This window comes from Otolemur garnettii, unplaced genomic scaffold (genome assembly GCF_000181295.1).
Source record: "Otolemur garnettii isolate 467f Iridium unplaced genomic scaffold, OtoGar3 scaffold00104, whole genome shotgun sequence".
Classification (NCBI taxonomy): Eukaryota; Metazoa; Chordata; class Mammalia; order Primates; family Galagidae; genus Otolemur; species Otolemur garnettii.
Window position 1 is genome coordinate 3,261,740 of NW_003852499.1, and position 22,833 is coordinate 3,284,572.

The following is a 22,833-nucleotide window of genomic DNA, read 5'->3' on the forward strand; positions in this document are numbered from 1 at the left end:
AAAAAAAAAAAAAAAAAAGAATGTGTTTTGTTCAGGGTTAGCAGAAGGTATGTGATTAAGATGAGAATGACAGAAGAACTGGCAGGAGATTCACGTATAAACACTGGTCCCTGGTCCACCCCCCATATCTCAAATCGAAAAACAGAGGCTGGTTGCTATGTAAAATGAATGAATGAATGTCTTGTGTTCTTGCAGAATTGGAAGGTGCCTGAGATTCCCCTAGTCAAGTCTCTCGTTTCACAGAAGTCATGAAAATCCCCAAGCAATAGTAGACAACATTTCCTGCCTTCCTCTGGAAATGTTTCATTTCTTCTGATCCATCCTTCCCTACTGTTTCTCTCTGTCTCTCCAGCTTATGTTAGTATTTCCTTTATTTTGTTCCCATTGTGAACTATTGGCCAAACAAGAGAAAATTAACCTAACCTACAGAAGACAAGGTTTTATTAGGAAGTAGAAAAGAATTTTAATCACAGACATGATTAAAATCAACAATTTTAAAAGTAAAAGTAAAATGACTACTTTCTTTCTTTTGATGACATAGGGCTGTACCTTTCTGAAGAGAAGATTAAGAAGATGCACTCTCTTTTTCAATAATGGTATTATAGATGACCTTATAAGCTTCCCACCTGAATAAATCTTCTCCATTCTGTATCTTTTTTTGCTTTTTAATCTTCTTTCCTTTTTATTAAAGATGACAAAAGGGTCCATTTTGCTAAGGAAATGCTTCTTTCATAGAACTTTTATTTTTCCTTGCAGTAAGATTATCACTAAAGCCTAGAGTAAATTCTTAGCTTTCCTATCAACCTCTTAACTTCTTCCTCAAAAAGAAACTGATGCCAATATCTATCATTAGCATATTGATCTCTGGAGACTGGGAACATCCAATACATAGTTGTAAAAAACGACCTAGCTATCTAGAGGGTCGTGATATAAATGAAAAGTGTGACTAATACACAAGAATCCAAGAGGCAGAACTAGGTTTGATGGGTAGAATGTATAGAAGTGCAGATTCTGAGTGAAGACGGAGGTGATGGTTATGACTGATATCGTTTTTAAAAATAGAATCATTTGCTTCTGTAGCTAGTGAGTTGTCCTGTCACTGGGAGAGCTCAGGCATGAGCAGCATGGCACTCTACCGAGGGCAACAAAGTGAGACTCTTGTCTCAAAAAAAAAAAAAAAAAAAAAAAGAAAGAAAATGAAAATTAAAAAAAAAAATTTTTTTAAAAAGGGAAAAGAAAAAAATAAAGATGTAGAGAGAGAAAGAGACAATTTCAGTCAAGCCTGAGATTTTAATGCCCTGTTTGGAAAAAATGATCAAAATACAAGTAAAGACAAAGATGCCATTCGTGCTCAGGCATGAGACCCTAAAATAATATTGTGTAGGGATTCAGATTTGAATAGGTGGTTAAACAGTCAAGATTCCTTTCAAATGTGTGATACCACATTTTGGTGATCTGGTCACGTTAGCAAGTATGTACTTTCCCAAAGTGTAACATATGTGCCACTGATATCATGTAAAATTATTTTTGGTGGTACATGGATAAACATTTTAAATGTTAGCAGTTGCATTTAATTTATTTTAATGTGGCACATCTATTTATGGAAATACATGATTGGGGACTTTCACTTCTGGTTATGTAGGCAAATTTGTAAGATATTAATTTTTCCATCAGAAATACCTACAAAATCTGGAAAAAAGATTTTTAAGAACCAATTGAAGGTTGCACTTTGGCATGGTTGAGTAAGCTCTTCCAGACCAACTTTCCTATAGATAAAAACTGGGGATGAGAGAGAGAAAAAATGCAGGTAGATTTGGAGGGGAGTTGACATTCCAAAAAAGAGAAATGTATGGGGTAATTTTGTTTCTTGTGGTCTTTTAAAATTATTTTTATCTTTATTTTACAGTTTTTAACTTGAAGGCAGGCCACAATTTTTACCACATGAGATACCAAAAACTCCAAGATGTAGAGAGGGCGGTGCCTGTGGCTCAGTGAGTAGGGTGCTGGCCCCATATACTGAGGGTAGTGGGTTCAAATCTGGCCCTGGCCAAACTGCAACAAAAAAATAGCCAAGCATTGTGGCAGGCGCCTGTAGTCCCAGTTACTTGGGAGGCTGAGGCAAGAGAATCACCTAAGCCCAAGAGCTGGGGATTACTGTGAGCTGTGACCACAGCACTCTACTGAGGGCAACAAAGTGAGACTCTCTATCTAAAAAAATAAATGAACAAATAAAAATAAATGTAAAAAAAAACAGGAAAAGAAAAAAAAAGATGTAGAGAGAGAACAAGACAAGTTCAGTCAAGCCTGAGATTTTAATACTCTATTTAGGAAATTAATAGAAAAAATGATCAAAATACTAAAGACAAAGATGACACTATCAACCACCATGACTTAATTATCACTTATAGAACACTATACCTGATACAGGCAGAATACCTATTCTTATCAAGACTACATGGTATAGCACCAAGATAGATCACCATGTGCTGGGATATAAAACAAGCCCTCATAAATTGAAAGAAATGAAATCAGACAGTGTATTCTTTGACTACAGTGGAGTTAATCTAGAAATTAATAACAGTAAGGGAGGGGAAAGTAAACAATATACTTTTAGGTGTTCCATAGGTAAAAGAATTAACATGAGAAATTAGAAAATATTCTGACCTCTGTGATAATGAAAATGCAATGTATTGGCCACACACGGTGGCTCACACCTATAATCTTAGCACCCTGAGAGGCTGAGGCAGGAGGATCTCTTGAGTTTAGAAGTTTGAGATCAAACCTGAGCAAGTAGACCCTGTCTCTACTAAAAATAGAAAAATTACCCAGACCTTGTGGCAGGTGCCTATAGTCCCAGCTATTAAGGAGGCTGAAGGAATTTGAGGTTACTATGAGTTAGACTGATGCCATAACACTGTAGCTTGGACAACAGAGTGAGACTCTGTATCAAAAAAGGAAAAAATATAATGTATTAAAATCTGTGGGATCCAGCTAAAGCAGTACTTAGAGGAAAAGTTTTAGCTTTCAATGCTTATATTAAAAGAAGTCTAAAAATCAATGACCTAAGGTTCCACTTTAGAAATCTAGAAAGAGGGCGGCACCTGTGGCTCAAAGGAGTAGGCGCTGGCCCCATATACTGGAGGTGGTGGGTTCAAACCCAGACCCAACCAAAAACTGCAAAAAAAGAAAAAAAAAATCTAGAAAGAGCTAAGCAGAGTAAGTCAAAAGCAAGTAGAAAGAATAAGATAATAAAGATGAGAGAAGAAATCAAATCAATGAAACAGAAAATAACAGAACCAAAATTTGTTCTTTGGAGAGATCAACAAAATTCATAATCTACAAATGAGACTGGTCTAGAAAAATGAAAGAGAAAATTATTAGCAATATCAGAAATGAAAGAGAGGTCATCTCTCAGATCCTACAGATGGTATAGGGAAAATAGGGGACTATCATGAATAATTATATACAATAAATTTGACAACTTAGATGAAATGAGCAATTTGAAAAATTCAACTTATCAAAGCTTCCACATAATCAAATAGAAAATCTCATAGCTGTTATCCATTAGAAAAATGGAATCTTTTATATTAAAAGATTACTTCCCATTAGTAAAACAATAGAAAAAAATGGTTTCACTGATGAATTGTATCAAATATTTAAGGAGCAAATACCACCAGTCTTAAAATACCTACCATGTCATTATATATGGCCAGTATACTCCTAATACTAAAACTTTACATTACCTAACCTCTCAAAGGGAATAAACAAAATAAAAGAAAAAAAGGCCAGTATCTTTTATAAACATAGATGTCAAAACTCTTACAAAGATAATTCACAAATATCATCCACAAATACATAAAAATAATATTTATTAGGACCAAGTAGAGTTTATTTCAGCAATGCAAGGACAGTTAACATCTGGAAACCAATCAATGTAATTCACACTATTGAGAGGATAAAGGAAAAAAAATTATGAGGTATTTTCAGTAGATTCAAGAAAAGCATTTGGTAATATTTAACACCTTTTTATGTTCACACACACACTGTGGACAAACCAGGAATCAAAGGGAACTTCCACTATCCGATAAACAGCATCTACAAAATACCTAAAATCGACATATTTACTACTAGAATGCTGAATGCATTCTCCCAATAAAATAGGATTTGGAGATGGGAACTTTGGGGGGTGATTGGATGCTATGTTTGAAAGTCTCCACCAAAAATCATGTTGAAATGTAACTGCCACTCTAACAGTATTGGGAGGTAGGGCCTTTAAGAGGTGATTAGGTCTTGAAGGCTTTTCCCTCATGAGTGGACTAATGCTATTATCTCAGGAGTAGATTAGTTATCACAGGAATGGGTTCCTGATAAAAGGATGAGTTGGGCTTGCTCCTCATGTGTTGTCCTTCTGCTATGGGATTATCCTTACCTCATTCTGGGGCATGCCCTTGGGCTTCTAAGCTTCCAAAATTGTGAGCCAAATGAACTTCTTTTCTTTATAAATTACCCAGTCTGTGATATTCTGTTATAGCAACAGGAAATGGGCTAAGCCGTTAGGTTTACATGATGTTATGAGGGATTAGTGGCTTTCTAAGAAGAGACACCAGGGAGCTTGCCTTCTCTTTGTCTCTGTCATATGAGGACGTATCTAGAAGGTGGCCATCTGTAAGCAGAGTTCTCACCAGAGCCTGTTCATGCTGGTACTCTTGATCTTAGACTTCCAGCCTCCAGAAAACAAATATCCGTTGTTTAAGCCATTCAGTCTATGGCATTTTCTTAAGGCAGCCTGAACTGACTCATAGTATCCAACAATTATTTTCAAATGCTCAAGCGATAATTAATGGAATTGACCACATACTGGCCCATAAAACGAGTCTCAAAGAGTGTCTAAAGTTTAAAATCACACATATTTTCTTTAACTGCAGTCAAGCTAAGAAATAAATAACAGTGAGAAAACTTCTAATGTTTAACTATTAAGTAATATTTTCATTTAACTTGTAATTTAGAGAGCTACAAGGTAATTAAATATTTTAAACTAAATATTGAAATAGAAGAAACTGTGCTGATTTGATATGCAATGTGGAATGCTTACAACTAACTGATTAACACAAATAACCATCTTCTTGCTTACTTATTTGTTGTAATAAGACAGTCATACTCTATTCTTAATAGTAATGTTGGAAATAAATGGAATAAAATAAAAGATAATTGGAAAAAAATTCCTAGTGAGATACAGCTAAACCCATAATTAAAGAAATGTATATATCCTTAAATTTACACATTAGAAAGGAATAAAAGATAAAAATCAATTAAATAAATACCATTTCAATGCATATAAGAGCAGAAATTAATGAAAGAGAAAAGAAATATAGAAATTAGCATATAGAAATCAGTAAATTTTAAAGTTTTTTTTTTCCAGGTGTCTTTCTAAATGTCTAATATAATTGATATTAGATACAGTTGACCTTGGGAAAGCTAACCAGCAAAAATATGGAAGGCAAAAATTAACAATATTAGGAATAAAAAAGGGGAAGAACAGATTCTGAGGAATTTAAATAAAGATATTTAAAAGGACAGTGTGAACAAAATTTTATGTCAAAATTTATTAAAATGTACAAATTCCCAGAAAAAGCACAATTTTCCAAAAATGACACGAGAGAAACTATGAACATTCTTATGTCTCATAAAGACACTGAATTTGTAATTAAAACCTTTTTGAAAGAAATTTCCTGGCCTATGTTAACCAGTTTGATAAAAATATTTCAAATTGTATATGAAAGCACTACACTGTACCCCATGTTTGCATTAATGTATACAGCTATCATTTAATAAAAAAAAAAAGAAATTTCCTGGCCTAGATAGCTTCCCCCATAAATTCTTGTAAGTACTTAATAAGAAATAGCATCAGTCTTATACACAGTCAGGAGAAAATATGAGGGAACTTGTTCCAAATTATTTCATGAGGCTGAAACTTGCCAAAGATACTGCACAAAGAAAAAAACAAAGACCAGTCTGTCTTAGAAACATAAATGCAAAAATCTTAGTGAGTAAAATCCAGGATATATAAAAGGTTTAAAATAATGTCCAATTTGTGTTTATTTCAGAAATGCTAAATTGGTTAACAGGGGAAAAAATCAATCAGTGAAATTCAGCACATAAAGAGAGCAAAAGGGGAAAAAAACCAAAACATATAATGATCTTAACAGATGCAGAAAAATCATTGGATATTATTCAACTCCCATTCATGATAAGACTAGCCAACTTAGCAAATTAAAAATAGGAGGAAACTCCTAAATATGTTAAAAGGTATCCACACACACAAACATCCTTATAAACTTACAGGAAACACTATATTTAATGATGAAATATTGAAAGATTTTTCTTGAGAACAGGATAAGGACATCTGTTAACTTGAAGATCCTGATAAGGTTGAAGGGGCAAAATAAATAAACTAAACTAAAATAAAAACAATAAATAAAATAAGATAAATTGGTGGGAAAAGAAGCAAATTTTCCATTATTCATGGATAAAATTATTGTGTATATGTAACTTTCAAAAGAATCTCATGGTAATCTATTTAGAGAGTGAATTTAGTAAGTTCACTGTATGTGAAATCACCACATTAATTTTATTTATTAGCAGCAAATGATTGGAAGATGAAATCTAAAAATATACCATTTCAATCGAATAGAAACATTTTATACCTAAGAATAAATTCATTAAAGAAAGGCAACACTTCCACATAGAAAAGTTTTAAAGAAATTTCAAAACTTAAAGGATATACCATGTTCATGAATTGGAGACACGATATTATAAAGATGTCAGTCTTCCCAAACTGATTTGTTCATTCAATATAACATCAAATAAAATGTACATGAATATTCATATATGAAATTGATGAGTTGATTTTTAGAAGTGAAGTAATGGACCATAACATAGTTTCTGTCAAAACTTTCACAGCCACGTTCGTATTAGACTTGGAACCAAAAATATATGCAAAAAAAGTTTGCTGTGGAAATATTAGAAACATTCTAAATGCCTTCATGCGTCAAATAAATAAATAAAGTATCTTAATAGTATATTCATACAAAGGAATACTCTGCAGCAAAGGAAAATCAATGAATTACTGCTACATGCAACAAACTTAGATAAATGTGAGTACCAATACGTTGAAACTAAAAATCCAGGCACAAAAAATTACACAACATTTAATTTCAAATGGATGGGCATGACGGCCCATGTTTGTAGTCCCAGCTCCTTGGGAGGCTGAGGCGGGAACTACTTGAGACCATGTGTGGAAGGCTGCAGCTTGCTACAACCATTCCTGTGAATAGCCACTACACTCCAGCCTATTAAGAGACACCCTGTCTCTTTGAAAATGTGCATATATATATATATGTATATATTTATATCATATGTGTGTGTATAGGTATGTATATATACATTATACACATATAATTTCATTTTTAACATTTCTAAAATAAGCCAGCCAATCTATGGTTTTTGAAGGTTGGGTAGTGATTGCCTTTGAGGAGAAGAAAAGAACAGTGCATAAAGTGAAGGATTTTGGGGTATTGGTATTTTTGATTTGGGAGATAGTTACATATGAATGTTTACTTTTTAAAGATTTATCTATTTATGATTCGAGAACTTCTTTGCATGACTATTATACTTAAATAATCTGCTAAAGGAGAAAACATTCCTTTAGTTAAGTAAAACCAATTAATTTTAGGAAAAAAACCAGCAAGTTAGTAATAGTTCAGGAGATAGGCATATCTGAGAAAATCATTATGTAGATTGCAGAATACCGAAGTTTAAACGTATTGAACTTATAGTCTACATTTCCTGTATTTTTTTCTGCATCTTTTTGGTGTCCAGATAGGCTTGGGACAAAGGGAGCCAGTCCTGATTCTAGTTATTTCCTACCTCTCACCCTTTTTTTGCCCGCAGGGCCATATCACACTTTAGAAAGCAGCTTGTCCAATCCCTGTGACTTTACAAACGAAGGTGCTAAACAACAGGGGGAGTTTCAGATGCTGTAATGCGTCTCCTGTTCCTCAGTCTGGCCTTCATTCCAGTCAAGTGCTAATAAAGCTCGGGGAATCTAACAGTAACCTCTATCCTGCTTCCTCAGCACACCTTTAGCATTACCTCTTGGATGACCTCTATCCTAAAATGGGCTAATACACATGTGAGAACATAGCATAATTAAAAAAGAAAGAAGAAAAAGGAAAAAAAAAAAAAACAAGGGCTACAGAACCAAACAAACTTGTTTTGAACCCCAACATTTTAAAGCCACTTTCCAGCTGGAGAACTTGGGGAAGATTTTTAATAGCCTGTAATTGCTTCTCTGAGCTGATGTTTCCTCATCTGTTAAATAAATGGCTATGATGATTCAATGGGATCACCTGTGTGAGGGCCTTGGTATTGTGTCTCGACTATAGGCACCACAGAGCTATGGGGCCTGCCTTGTCTTAGCATTTAAGTGTTTCAGTAGATGGATTAAGAGAAAAGAAGTGATCTCAAGGTATTGTATGTCTCAGGCACTAGGATGTTGCCTGAGATGTTCACCACACACCAGGCAGACAGCATCAGCATGTGAGGGAAAGGGCAAGGTTAACCCTCTTGAGAAAATCTTTAATTATATTCTTCATGGGAACTGTGCTGGAAAAATGTTTGTTGAATTAAGTTCATGGAAAGACATTGCCTTCAGAAGAAGCTGGCTGTGAAAATGAAATGTTATCGTCTCAGAGGAGTAGCTCCTTTGTGTCCACTGGCACATATCAGCTTATCAGACCAGCTGGATCAGGAAAGGAAGGGATACTCTGCTGGGAAGAGAGTAGGTACCCCAGTAGGGAAGACGGCCCAGTTGATGTGCCACTAGGGCCATATGCATGCAGAAGAGATAGTTTTGTCTAATAGTTAAGAACATAAATTCGGGAGCCATTCCTTCTGGGTTCAGATCCCTTTAGCAGCTGTGCAAGGTTAGAACAATTACTGAACTTTCTGTGCCTTGGTTTCCACATCTGCAAAATGGAGATGATGCTGATAAAACAGTACCTGCTTCATAAGGATAATGTGAGTATAATGTGAGTATTAGAATTAGTGTAGTATGGCTCATGTCTATAATCCTAGTACTCTGGAAGGCTGAGGTGGGTGGACTGTTTGAGCTCATGAGTTTGAGATCAGCCTGAGTGAGATCCCCTTTCTAAAAGATAGTCAAGTGTTGTGGCGGGCACCTGTAGTCCCAGCTACTAGGGAGGCAAGAGGATTGTTGAGCCTAAGAGTTTGAGGTTGCTGTGAACTCTGATGCCATGGCACTCTACCCAGGGTGACAAAGTGAGAATCTCTCAAAAACAAAAATTTGTATTTGTGCCTGCTGCGAAATAATTGCTTCATGAATTACAGCTATTAACTATTATGAGGAGCTAGTGTGTGGGGAGGGGATGACAGGGAAAAGGAGATGACAGGGACAAGTCTAAGTAGCATCTTTAAGAGTCATGTTTGCTTCTATTTCAGCATTAGTGCCCTTGAATAAGATTGTGAAAATTGTGCTACAAAACAAAATTGTGCTACCATTCAGCCCACATCAATTGCACTGCTGATAAGTGTTTGTTCTCATATGCTTCTTAAGGTTTAGAAAGTAAACCAGTAAAATGGCAAGGCCTGGGGCTCAGAAGACACAAGTTTCAAACTTGTCTACACTGTGGATGCATCTTGTAATACTCATTCAGCTGCTTTCTGCCTGTGAGACTCGCTTTTATATCTGCAAGCTGAGGGATTGTACTCGGTAGTCTCTGAATTCCTTTACACTCTAAAATGTTATTGTCCTTTTTGATTTGCCAGTGGGTGTCAGGTTCTGAGACGATGAATGTGTTAGGGATATGCCGTGACGACTCAGGAGACATCTTTCCCATTCCTCCTCATGCGGTCTTGGATAAATGACTAGAATTTTCTGTTCTCCTCAATAAAAAGACAAAGAGGAAGTTTTCATGGGTGTTTCTATGGGGGCAATAAATAGATTCTTACTTGCAGCCTCCATTGGAAAGTAGGCAAAGAGACAAGAGAACACCCAGGCACTTTCTAAATTCAAGCTGTCTGGCTCCACTACAGCAAATATTAAGTGGATAGCATTTCCTATCTTAGACAATTGTTTATGACCTTTGAACTATCATGAAAAGTGGATTAGATACTAGAAATGAGCCAATGTTTTTATTTTCAAAACAAGAGGGAAAGATGACTTTGGGAGGCTATAGATCAAATTAAATATTCTAGAGTTTTATATTAAGATTATTACACATTCTAGAATAGTATTAAGTATTCAAATTGCAGAATGTCTAATATTCTAGTATCTGTTAATATTGTAGAAAATATTTAATATTCTGAGAATATTCATAAAGTGAAAAAAGATACACATTCTATTAATAAATGTCTATATTTTAAAAATAGATGATTAAATCAATGGTTCTGAGTTCTTAGACTGAAAGGTGATGGTCTCTGAGATCTAGGAATGTTCACTGAAAAAATGTCATAGAAGCTGGACTGGTCATCAGGGAATTGGGTTGTCACAGTGGGTTGAGGTCAACCTGTGGTCAGGTCCTAAGCAACAGCTACAGAGGTAAAGCTGTGTCTATGATCTACTTTTCATCAGTGACTTGGAGGAAGACAAGAGTTCATACTTTCCAAATTTGTGGATTACTCTATTCTGGGAAGTATTTGCTCGTATAATGGATGATAGAAATAACACTCAAAAGAATTCTGAGATTTGTAATGCTGGGCCATAACTAGCAATATCAAATTAAAAATGAAAGAAAAAGACCAACACTTTAAGTCCTGTGTCTGCATTCAAAGAGAGATTCTGCCAGGCTGTGCAGCCGTCTAGCCCGATGGTGCGCAGGTCATGGGGAGCAAGCCGAGGCTCCGCAGAACAAAGCCAGAGGCAGGAGGGGACGTGCCTGCTCAGAAGCAAATGCAACCTGAGGCTGCACAGAAAGAACTTGACATTCCAGTGAGAGAAAGCTCATTCCAGGGAACTGAACTGGTCAGACGAATTGGGGGTAGTGGTGAGACCCAGTTGGCAGAGGTCCTCAGGGCCTCAAGTCCCTCCCAACCTATCAGTAAAGGGTCTCTTTGAGTCTCAGTGCAAAGTCTGTCCACCTTGCTGTTTTTGGCTCTGAGTGCAAGGAGTTTCCTTTTCTCCCTACTGGACAGTTTATCTTGTGCATGATTATATCCAGAGCACCAACCCTTTAGAATGATAAATAAATGCCACTGAAATTGGCCATATTTATTTATCAAGGAGGTCCTTTTAAAAGCATCTCAGCAGCAGCTGTAAAAAAGCTTTTGTTAGCAAGGTGTTTTCTTACTAAGAGGATATGCTTGAAGGTCCTTTTCCTGCCCAACCAAGGAAGCTGGATTCTGGCAGAAAGTTCCTGTCTGGTGTGTGAGGCAGCATCCCAGAGAGAGGCAGACTCGTGCCCATTATCAAATGAGCCGGAGAGGCCAAGGGGTTAAGGACCAGGCTCTGTCGGTCAAATCCAGCACTGTACCAAATTCCAGCTCTCAGCCTTTCCAACTGTGTGACCTTGGGCTTTCCCAGGCTTCTGTTTTCTTGCCTGTAAAATAGAGAGAATAGTGATAATAACAGTGCATACCTCACAGAAACATTAGTACTAAATGAGCTAATGTTTAGAGCATTTAATAGGTTAAAATTAGAAACAGTTGTGTGACCTTGAGCTGCACACTTGATCTTTCTGAGCTTTGGTTTTCTTATCTCAAAAATGGAGAGGATGGTTATTACCTGCATACAGAGTTGCTGTGAAGCTAAAGTAGGACAATGCATAAAGTTCTCAGATAGCGTCTGGCCCTTTGAATTAGCTAGGTAGATATTAACCAAAGGGAAATACAAAATTTCTCTAGTCCTATGACACATCGCCTTCTCCAAAATGAGTTCCCTGCGTTGATGCTAAAAGCAAAGATGTCATCACACCCTACACAGGATAGTGGCTGACCTTCTCACATCCCTTAACTGAGACTATTCATGATAACAAAACGAAGAAAATCCAGTAACTCTTTTAAACGGATATTTATTTTAATAATCCTAACATGTACATCCAAACACGTGTGAGTATAGCTGCCCTCCGTGCTGACCCCGTAAGACCACACACACAGCAGTCTGTGGACACACATCTGTGTGCGCTCATGCAGTGGGGGCGCACTCCACCCTGCACTCTGGGAAAAGCAGGACAGAGCAGGTTCGGGGATGGGTGCCTCTTCCCACTCAGATATGCAAGCTGTTGTTCCCCCTCCTGTCAAGGCTCTTCCTTCCTCTCTTTCTTTTTCCCTTTTATTTTGGATTAATATTAGGGTGCATATGATTAGGTTACATTTCTTGCATTTCTAAGGTACATTCCCAGTTGAGTCCTTCACGCAGGAGGTGTGCCGTACATATACATTGTAACCTGATAGGTGGGAGCTTCTGGAACTTCCTCCCTCTCCCCCTCTCCCCTTCTTGAATTTACTTGTGTTTTACTTCTGTGCGGGCCTGTAGTTGTTCCTCTGCTGGCTTCACATTAGCCTTGTCTCTTTCTTTCCTTGTAAAACAAACTCCCTGAACTTCTGCCAGAGTACCAAGCCATGAAGAGTCCAGTGTGAGCTTTGGGATGACAATGACCTGCCACTTGCTGTCTGTGTGAACTTGAACGATTGTGTTGCCTCAGCATCTTGACCCACACAACAGAGACGGTGATCCCTTCCTTCCAGAATTAGGTAATTATGTCAGATACCCAACCTAAGGCCTGGAAGTCAACAGATGCTAACTCCCTTACTCTCCTTGTCACTCACTCTGGGTGTGCCCTTGTGTTCTCCTTTAGTGCCCAAATCTAGCAGGGGGGAAGGGAAGAGAGGATGGGCAAAAACCTACCTCACAGGTACAGTGAACACGATCTGTGTGATGGGCCCTGATTCAGGCCTTACAAAAGCCATCAGGGTAACCCAAACCAGTTTGTACCCCCATAATATTTTGAAATGAAAAAAGTGACCTCACCAAAAAAAAAAATAATTAAGTGGCTTGTACCCTAAAATAAATAAATGAATAAAAGTGAATTTTACCCTAAAATAATCAAATCTAGTAATTTTACATAATAGTTAACACATGTTTGAGAGATTAATGGATTATTCTGTCTTTTCATACCTTTGGGTGCACGGTTATTTTAAGTAATTGAGCTGAAGTTCTACGTACTTACTTATATATATGGCCCCAGGAATCTTGGTAGATTATCATACCACAAACACCATGGCATCCTCTGCCTGAGAATAACAATAAGTTCCAATAAGATATCTATTATGTGGTGTTTTAACTCATCCATTTCTGTCTTCCTGGTCCCTGTTAGATGCTGAGAGACTTCACTGCACTGGGTCACATCCAATTCTGTATCACCAACATCCATCATTAGGCTTGACACATACAAGGTGTCTGCTTAGTTCTGAGTGAAGCAGTAAAAAGCCATAAGACAAAAATCGTATTACTCAGCCTTCTTGAAACAGGAACATTCTCTGCTCTGGCATCCAAAAGAGACAGTGTTTTGCTCCTTGTGGTTGAGAAGCCTCTTCTGACCCAGTGGGTGAGACTCACTTTGAATCACCTCCCAGACAGTCCCCAGCACCTATTTTCAGGACTCGGCCTTGAAGTTTTAGAATCAGACACATCAGACAGCTAGCGGAAGGCACACGTTTCTTTCAAGAATACTGTGATCAGAGAGAGGAGCTATATTTCACTTTTCCAAGAAGTGATTTAATTATCTAACAGCTAACATGACCACAGAGATTCCTCACGCAGCTTCTAGGAGCCTCTGATCTCATTCCTTTCTTCCTAGGATGGTTTTAGTTCAAGTACAAGGGAACCCAGTGACTCTGTGCTGATGTTTATGAAATAGTTCCTTATCTTCTCTGGCCAGTGACCTTCTCCCAAATGACCTGACTGTCATCTATCCATTCTGAGAGATTAAATGGGCATTTCCCAGAGTTTTTTTGGGGTACTCCACATCTCTATAGTGAGGGCAACCTGTAACCCACTGATGTATCTTCCTTGCTCTTCCAAAACGGCTCAGACCACTGGGGTCATGACCTCGGTGGGATCCCTGTCTGAATCTCTGCCCACTTGGGTTAAACTTCACTCTGGACCCACAATAATCTGCTCATGAAAACCAAGATCCATTTTCCACTGTTGGGCCCATAGTATAAAATGGATCAAACCTGGATCCTTAGCACACATGCCCAGCCTTTTACCCTCTGGCCCAATCTGCCCTTTCTGTCTCATCCCCTAAGCCTCACCCACAAGAACACACCTTTCACACACAACTTTTCCCCAGGCTTGTCTATGATTGTGCTTTTGCACCATCTGTTCCCTCTGCCCGGCATTCTCTTTGCATATTAAATCTCTACAGGAGTAAAGAGACAGAGCCTGGAATTGTGAGGTTTTCTCCACACACCCAAGAGGAGCTCAAGTCATCAACCTTGTATAAAGCAACGACTCTAACCAGAGATGCATCCAGTTTTGCTGAAGCTTTGCAAAAGTTGAGGCTTTTATGTTTTGTGTGAGTTGGCTTATGATGCCTGTTTTGTCATGAATCTAGAGGGCTACCTTGCTGTTATGGGCTGAATTATGTACCCCTTGAATCCCCCAAATTCATATGCCCCTAGAAGTTCAAAATGTGACTGTATTCAAGAAAAGGGAGGGAGGCGAGGTCTGCAGAGGGCAGCTGAGCCAGGCCACTCCCTTTAAATGGGGTGAATAAGTTAAAAATAAGGCTGTTAGAATGAGCCCTAATTTAATAGGACTGATGTCTTTATAGAAGAGAAAGTTTGAAATCAGAGAAATATGAGGGTGCACACACCACAGAGAAGAGAGGCCACATGAGGACACAGCGAGAGGGTGGCCATCTGCAGGCTGAGGACACAGGCCTTAGAAGAAACCGACCTTGCTGACACCCTGATCTCTGACTTCTACTCTCCAGAACTCTGAGAAATAAATTTCTGTTGTCAAAGCCACCCAGTCTGTGGGGCTTTGTTACGGCAGCCTGAGCAAACTAATACATTTGCAGAGGGAAAATCTTCCTATTCACTAAATTTTTAGTACTGGCTTCTTAAGATAATCAATAAATGTCTATCGAATGACATAGAAAATCTGAGGTTGGCATGATCCAAGGGGAGTGGGACCAGGTACCACATTCTGGGGGCAAAGGAGGACATCAGCCACAGAGGAGATGTGGGAAATTCCTGGAGTCCAGGGCACTAATAAAGTGATGCTGACTCAAGGCGCTGATGTCCACCCCTGCAGCCGGGCTCAGCTGCCCTTTGAAGACCTCTCCTCCCTCCTGAAGCTCTTGCTATCACTTTGGGGTAACAGTGAGTTTCAGTATTCTTGACTTGGTTTTTCTTGATCACAAGGAAGTTAGAGAAGGTCCCTTTCTTCTTCCATGTCAAAATTTATTAGTATAACCTCCACCCCACATACTGCCTTCTCCTTCTTAAAAATAGGACATTCCTCTCCAGTGAAATAACATGCCAGCAACAAAGACAAATGGAGAGCAGCGAGAAAAAGAGCTGGAGAGACTGTGAGTTGTTTTCTTTCTTTCCCATGTAAATATAGTAAGAGAACGTCCAAGTGTATAATAGTGCTTTGGGGAAAGATCCCAGTCCCTTACTAAGGAGAACTCTGCTTTTTCCTTAGCCAGCTTCTACTAGAGGAAAATTGATGCTGGCCCAAATTATGCCCAGAGTGACTTTTGCTCTCTCTTTCTCCTCCAACTGCAACATTTCCAGACCATCTCTGGGGACTGTCACTCTACCTGTTGTAATGTCCTACCCATATCTTTATCCCCTGTCTTCTTGCATGTCTTGTCAGCTCCTCTAATTTATACTTGTGAGTTATTTTTTGTAAACAAGTTCATAGAACTTTTGCTTTAGGGTGTGACTGCTTTGCTTAGCATCTGATGCACTGTAGGTGCTCTATAAATGTTTGTTTACTGTATGAATGAGAGAATAAAATTAAGCTTGATTTTTCCTACCCCTACCCTATGTATAAACACACACACACATGTACGCACACACACACACACACACGCACGTGTACACACACAGCTTAACTAGTTCTCTGTACACATTCTTGGTTGACTGGCTGTTGCATTTGGCTAAAGAGTGTGCTGACCTGGTTCAATATATAACCACAGGACATAGGGGGCCACAATGAATTGAGATGCTCCCAGGTAACTTAGAGAATCTAACACTGAATAATAGAATTATGGAAGGACTAAGGCCATTCACCCACCAGCAGCAAAGCCAGAATGGAAACAAGTTCCCTTGACTTTCAATTCTGTTTTGAGCTCTGGCCGCCAACCATCATTGCCTGCCTGTTTGGTTGGCTGGTTTACTAGCTTGCTCCGTGATTCTGAAATCTATCTCATATGCTTTCAAGAAATTCGACATACAGTGGGGAGAAGATGAGGAAATACAGAGGTGCAGTAGACCAGAAGGAAGCCAGCAATAATAACTGACCTTCCTAAAAGTTTTGGTGGGCAGCCTGCCTGGGGAACTTCTCTTAAGTAGCCTTCTTCCCTACACACACACACACACACACAAACACACACACACGCTTACATGAACGCATGTGCAAAATAACTCTCCATTCTGTTCTCTTTCCTTGATAGCCCAGCAGGCTCAATGGGCTGTCAAACTTTCGCTTTCCTGACAGGGTGTCTTTACTCACATTTGTCTTTAAACAGAGTCGCATGCTCTGGACTGCTACTTTTTTGTCAGTTCTATCAAAACTGTGCCATCTCAGTTCTTGCCATGCCAATTGCCCCTATTACAGAAAAAGAAATGGTACAAACTCAAGAAATGAATGCTGAATGGTGGCCTGGCAAGTATTGCCAGAGGCCAATGGGGAAGAGATTATTTTAAGGGGAAGGGGCTTCCTTAGAATGCATCACAAATGTTTCCGATATTTTAAGCTGCCTCTACTGGATGCTTTGAGCCACAGATAGCCTGCTGCAGAATTTACACCTTATGAGAGTTTGCACCTAAAACAGATTAGACCTTTTACATGGTAAAGGGAATGTCTCATCATTTCGGAAAACATATACTCTTCCAGATCTATGTAGTTCCAACATTTAAATATGAATCGACCTGATCCTTTTGCGTGCAGTCACTAACATGTAGATTCAGGTTCCTGGTTCTGTAGTCTGTAATTTGTTTGTTTGTTTATTTATTTATTTATTTATTTTTGCAGTTTTTGGCTGGGGCTGGGTTTGAACCTACCACCTCTGGCATATGGGGCTGGCACCCTACTCTTTTGAGCCACAGGCGCCACCCTGCAGTCTGTAATTCTTTAAGAGAACAAGACTATGCCTCCACTTCTCCTCCAGGGCATGGAGATAAATTATCTCATCCCTTCCTAAGATTTCTGAAGTGGATGGTAGCTAGTGCTTTGAAGCAAATAGGCCAATGCAGCTGATGAATGAGGCAGCATTCATGGGTGAACTTAGAATGGGTGACTTAGGGCAATTCATTCGTTCAGCGTGTATTTATTCACAAAACGTCTTTGTTTCAATTTTTTCAAGGAGGCTTGAGATACAAAAAAGTCAAAATGTGTTATGCTCAGAAATAAGTGCCTGGAGAAGCAAGGATGAAAGTTAGGTTCCCAATTTTAGATCTCCTAGGTGACAGTGTGCCATATGTGACAGTGTGCTGTAAGTAATAGAGTTTACCTTTATTTTTTGTCAATTTGTCACAGGGCCAGAAAGCCCTGTGTCAATCTTTTGCAGGGCTAATACTGTGATTTCTAAGGTTCATCCAAATTCATGTATTCCAAGCATTAGTTGTAGAAGCGATTATCTGCAAACCTTTGATTTCACGAAGCCCAGGGTTTTGTAGTTATTGGAAATCTATGACGTCCAGAATATTACAACGAGCCCTTTGTAGGTATTTTTCTCTCTTTTATCCAAAATGCCAACACTTTAAAATGCCAGTTATATCTATTCACAGCCCTTGGAGGTGGATATAATTATCCCATTCCCTAGATGAGGAGTGCAATGCTTGCCAGGCCACCATTCAGCATTCATTTCTTGAGTTTGTACCATTTCTTTTTCTGTAATAGGGGCAATTGGCATGGCAAGAACTGAGATGGCACAGTTTTGATAAAACTGACAAAAAAGCAGCAGTCCAGAGCGTGAGACTCTGTTTAAAGACAAATGTGAGTGAAGACACCCTGTCAGGAATCAGTGAAATCTGGGTTTCAATTTTCTAGTTTGGGCAAATTAGCTCGTGTCTCTAAGCTCTGTTCTCCTCATTTGTGAAATGGGATAATTATACCCACCTCAAAGGGCTGTGAATAGATGTTTGTGCATGTCAGCAATTTGGATAAAAGTGAGAAAAATACCTACAAAGTGCTCCTTATAATATTCTGGATGCCATAGATTTCCAATAACGCCAAAAGCCCATCTTTCCAGTCTCAATCCTGACAATTGAATTATTAACCCAGATTTCTCTCTTTCTTTGCATTATCCCTGTCCCTTTAGTTTTAAAGATTATTCTTGCTTCCACATAGACCTAAAGGGCAGTTAAGGCAGGATTCTGGGAGTCCCTAGTGCCCACGGGGCATGCTCACCATCAAAGAGGACCCCAGAGAAGGCTCTGCACACATGTGTGAGCACAGGTGCGTGTGCACTCAGATAAACATGCTTACCCTGGGATGTGTTCTCAGGGAGCATTGCCAATGCTTCTGTGCAGTCTTTAGCACATTGTGAATAACTGATAAATGTCAGCTGAACTTCAAGTTCTTTTTCAGATCTGCTGCTTTAGCCATATGCATTTACAAAAAATTGTTGTGGAGATTAAAGAAAAAAAAGCCAAAGAATAAATACGCCTTTTATTTGCATCCAGTAATGAAGGACCCCTCAGGTGAGAAGCGTTCTCTGATAAGGAAGGGCTTGGGCCTGGTCTCTAGATAGCAGAATGTCTCTACTTCATGCTTAATGACAAGTCAAAGAAAACTTGGAAGGACTGCACAGTCCAGCCAAGGACAACTGTAATATCTAGCAATTTCCCAGGCTCTCTGGTCAGGGCCTGCTTGGTTTTCACTAATTTAATCATCCATGTAAAGAAAACAGAGGTGTTGCATTTGGCTTTGGAGAGTTTTCATTTTGCTGTTAGTAGAAGGGAATACTACCTTCTGGAATAATGTCAGGGACAGATCGTGTAACATCAGACCTACAAGAGGCCTTGGAGACAGTCCAGTTCAACACCAGACTTTAAAGAACAGGAAACTAAGCCCCAGAGATGGGAAGTTGACTTGGTCAGAACTACACAGATTTTGTAGTTGGTGACAGACCATGGGCAATAACCCAGATTCCTAGCACAAGCTCTATCTTCTACTTGTTACTACCTTATCTTTTTGGTTCTGGCATGGCCATTCTGTGGTCTTTAGAATCTAATATGCTGAGGTTTGTGTTCATTATTTCTTTTTAAACATTGGTGATTTTCCTTATTATTCCTGTTTCAGCACTATGGTTGCTTCAGGGTCACCTTGAAAGATGGCAGTGTAAGTGTGATGGCTCATGTTACTAATCCTAGCACTTTGGGAAGCCAAGGTGGGAAGATCACTTGAGCCAGGACTTCAAGACCAGCCTGAGCAACATGATAAGACCCCTGTCTCTGTGAAAACTACAAAAAATTAGCTGGGCATAGTAGCATGTGTGCCTGTAGTCCCAGGTTACTTGGGAGGGTGAGGCAGGAGGATGGCTTGAGCCCAGGAGTTCAAAGTTGCTGTGAGCTGTAATGACCATGCCACCACATTCCAGCTTGGGCAATAGGGTAAAACTCTGTCTGGGGAAAAAAAAAAAAAGGAAAGAAAGATAAGGCTGAGTGAATGGAACTAATGAATCCAGCTCTCTGCCTACTATCTAGCTGCCCACACTGGCCTGAGTTTACTCCACAATGGAGAACTGTCTGCTTCACTGGATGCCAGCAGACAGTGGTCCCCCTCTTCACCTGCAGTCTCCTGGAGAGCTAGCAGTCCCTACTTTCTCTTCCTCCCAGTACCTCCCGTTTAGTAAGGGCTCAGTGACAACTTGCTAAAAGAAAGAAAAAAAGAACAAATAAGGAGTGAATGAATTCGCATCTTTACCCTTACTTCCTAGTGTAGATTTTTTCACAGTACTTAGAATCACAGATTTTTAGAGCTAGAAAGGAAACCTCTAGATAACCAGATCCCACCCGATCACTTTCCAGAATGGGGTTTGGCCCAGGTTGCAGGGTGAGTCTGTGTCAGGGCCGGGGCTGGGTTGCAGGTTTTATGATTCCTCAAAGAAAGTTGAAAATATAGTTTCTTATAGAATATAGAAGTGTCTCCTCTGCATCATTAACAGCCCCGAAGTGAGCATCTCAGCCTAGTACGGCAGCTTTGCCCCTTGAGGTCTTACAGGGACTTGGGGTTTTTTGTGTTGTGGCTCTGCTATTCCCTCCGATATTGTCCTGTTCTGTGTGATAGAGACTGGGTCTTGACCAAGTCCCTGTTCCAAAAAGGAAGTGAAGACTAGTAATTGCCTTTAACCAAGTGACGTGGAAATTGTACTTGTCACTTCTTATGTTCCATTGGCAAGAACTTAAGTCATAGGCTACTTCTATTTGCAAAATTCTGAGAAATGCATTTTGTAACTGGATGGGAATATGTCCAGCTTATTGTGTGTGTGGTGTTGGTTTAATTATTAAAAGAAACAAGGAAACAAAGGCACTAGGCAGTAGTCTTCAGCAAGGTGGTTGAAAAACCAAGTACTTCTCTGAGCCTTACTAATACTAATAGAAAAATATAAGACTATTTCACCTTCATTGACTATATAAATTGCCGAAGACTAGGCTAAATAGTTTATGTATATTATTTCACTTAATTCTCAAAATAGCCCTGTACCATAGTATTTTTATTCCTGCTTGCTGTGTAGGAAAACTGAGGCTTGGATAGCATAGCTAGAAAGTGACGGAGCCTAGGCCTGGTAGGCTAGGCTCTACTTACTACAATAAGCTTACTACAAAGCCAAAGATCTTAATTTTTATGCAATCTTATTTCTAAAAGTATGGATTCTAAACTGGTTTGTATTCAAATTCTGGTTTGACAGGATGGTTCAGGCAACCTGAACAAAGCTGTCAAGTAAGAAAAATATCCATTGACAGCTAGCCTTCCACTGTTAATTATGCTTAATGTAAAAGTGGTATCACAACCGCTCTTTCAAGGACAAAACCCATGCAATCCAAGACAACATTCACAGATCATTCATTCATTCATGAAGCAAAAAAGTACTGAGCACCTTCTGGGTGGCAGGTTCTATGCTAATCATTGTTTATTCAGTGTCCTCAAGGAGCTTATAAACCAGAGATGGAGATGTGCATTCCCTATGCAAGAGCGACAGCCACTACTACTGCTAATAATAACTCCACAATGAGGAAATCGCGGTAAGTGCGGTAAGGAAAAGGCCATCCAAGAAAACAACGGCAGGGGGTGTTTACTTTAAATGGCGACATCCCCAAAGACTCCTTGGAAGAAGTAGGGCTCCAGGGAACAAAGTTTCAAAACCACTATTTTAGAGCTATTTTTGTAAACTAAATATTTTAAAGTCTTCGTTGATTAAAATTTGTGTATAATTCAGATGTCATAACTAGTAAAGACTGTATTTCTTCTCAGTAAGTTGGAAGTATTGCTATTAAAATGATGCTCAAAATATTTTAAGAAGAAATAGCATCTCAGCAGTGCTGTGAGATATGAAAAGGAGATATGACAAAAATATTTGAGGGTGGGGGTCCCCAGGGAGAAGGAACAGCTGATGCAAAGACCTGGAGGCAGGAGGAACGTGGCATGTTCAAGGCACTGGGGCTTGCTGAGTGGAGAATGAGCCACGGGAGCTGAGGATGGTCTAAAAGTCACAGGTCAGGTCATTTAGGGCCTCGGCGGAGCCTGTGTTAAGAAGTTGGATTTTTTATCTCACACAAATGGGACATTTTCAGAAGTTGAATCATCAATTTATATTTTAATTAGATCTCTCTTGTTGATATATAGAAAATGGATAGGGGAGAAACAAGAGTGAAAAAGAAAGAGAAATTAGGAATCTATTTCTGCTGTTCAGATAAGAAATGATGGTGGCTTGGATTAAGGACAAGTTTAAGGTAATGAATCAAAGTGATAAGCAAAATGGGCTAAGGGACAAAACAATTAGTCTGGGCCTGATCTGAGTGAACATGCTATATGTGTGTTACATGTGTCCATTCATAATTTCTAAATGAGAGGGTCCTGGGGGGGTTAGAGTCAGTTCATGAGGTCATTCCAGAGAGGCTGTGGGTGCAGCATCTCCAACTGTACTTGTCAAAGCTCATTTGTAAGTCAGGGGAAGCAGCGCTATAGAGAAGATAAGCTAGAAATTACTTTCATGTATTTGTTTTATTGTAAAAGCTAATGTGAATATTTTTATTCTGTAATATATATGTATATGAATATATTATGTAGCATATAAATACAATGCAATAATATTAATATAATTAATGCTAAATTACCTCAAAGTATTTACATTCAAGTAAAATTGACCATCCAGGAAGATGTGTCTCACTTATGCTGTGGTTTCATGTCTCTCGTGGCAGAAATCCAGAGGTTCCCAGAGATACGTGTCCCTTTCTGAGAAATATTTCCCTTTCTGAGAAATATTGTCAATGAATGAAAATTTAAATAGGAATGAGTAGATGTAGCGCTACTGTCTCCCACCTGAGAGTAATTCCATCCCATTACCAACCCCCAGT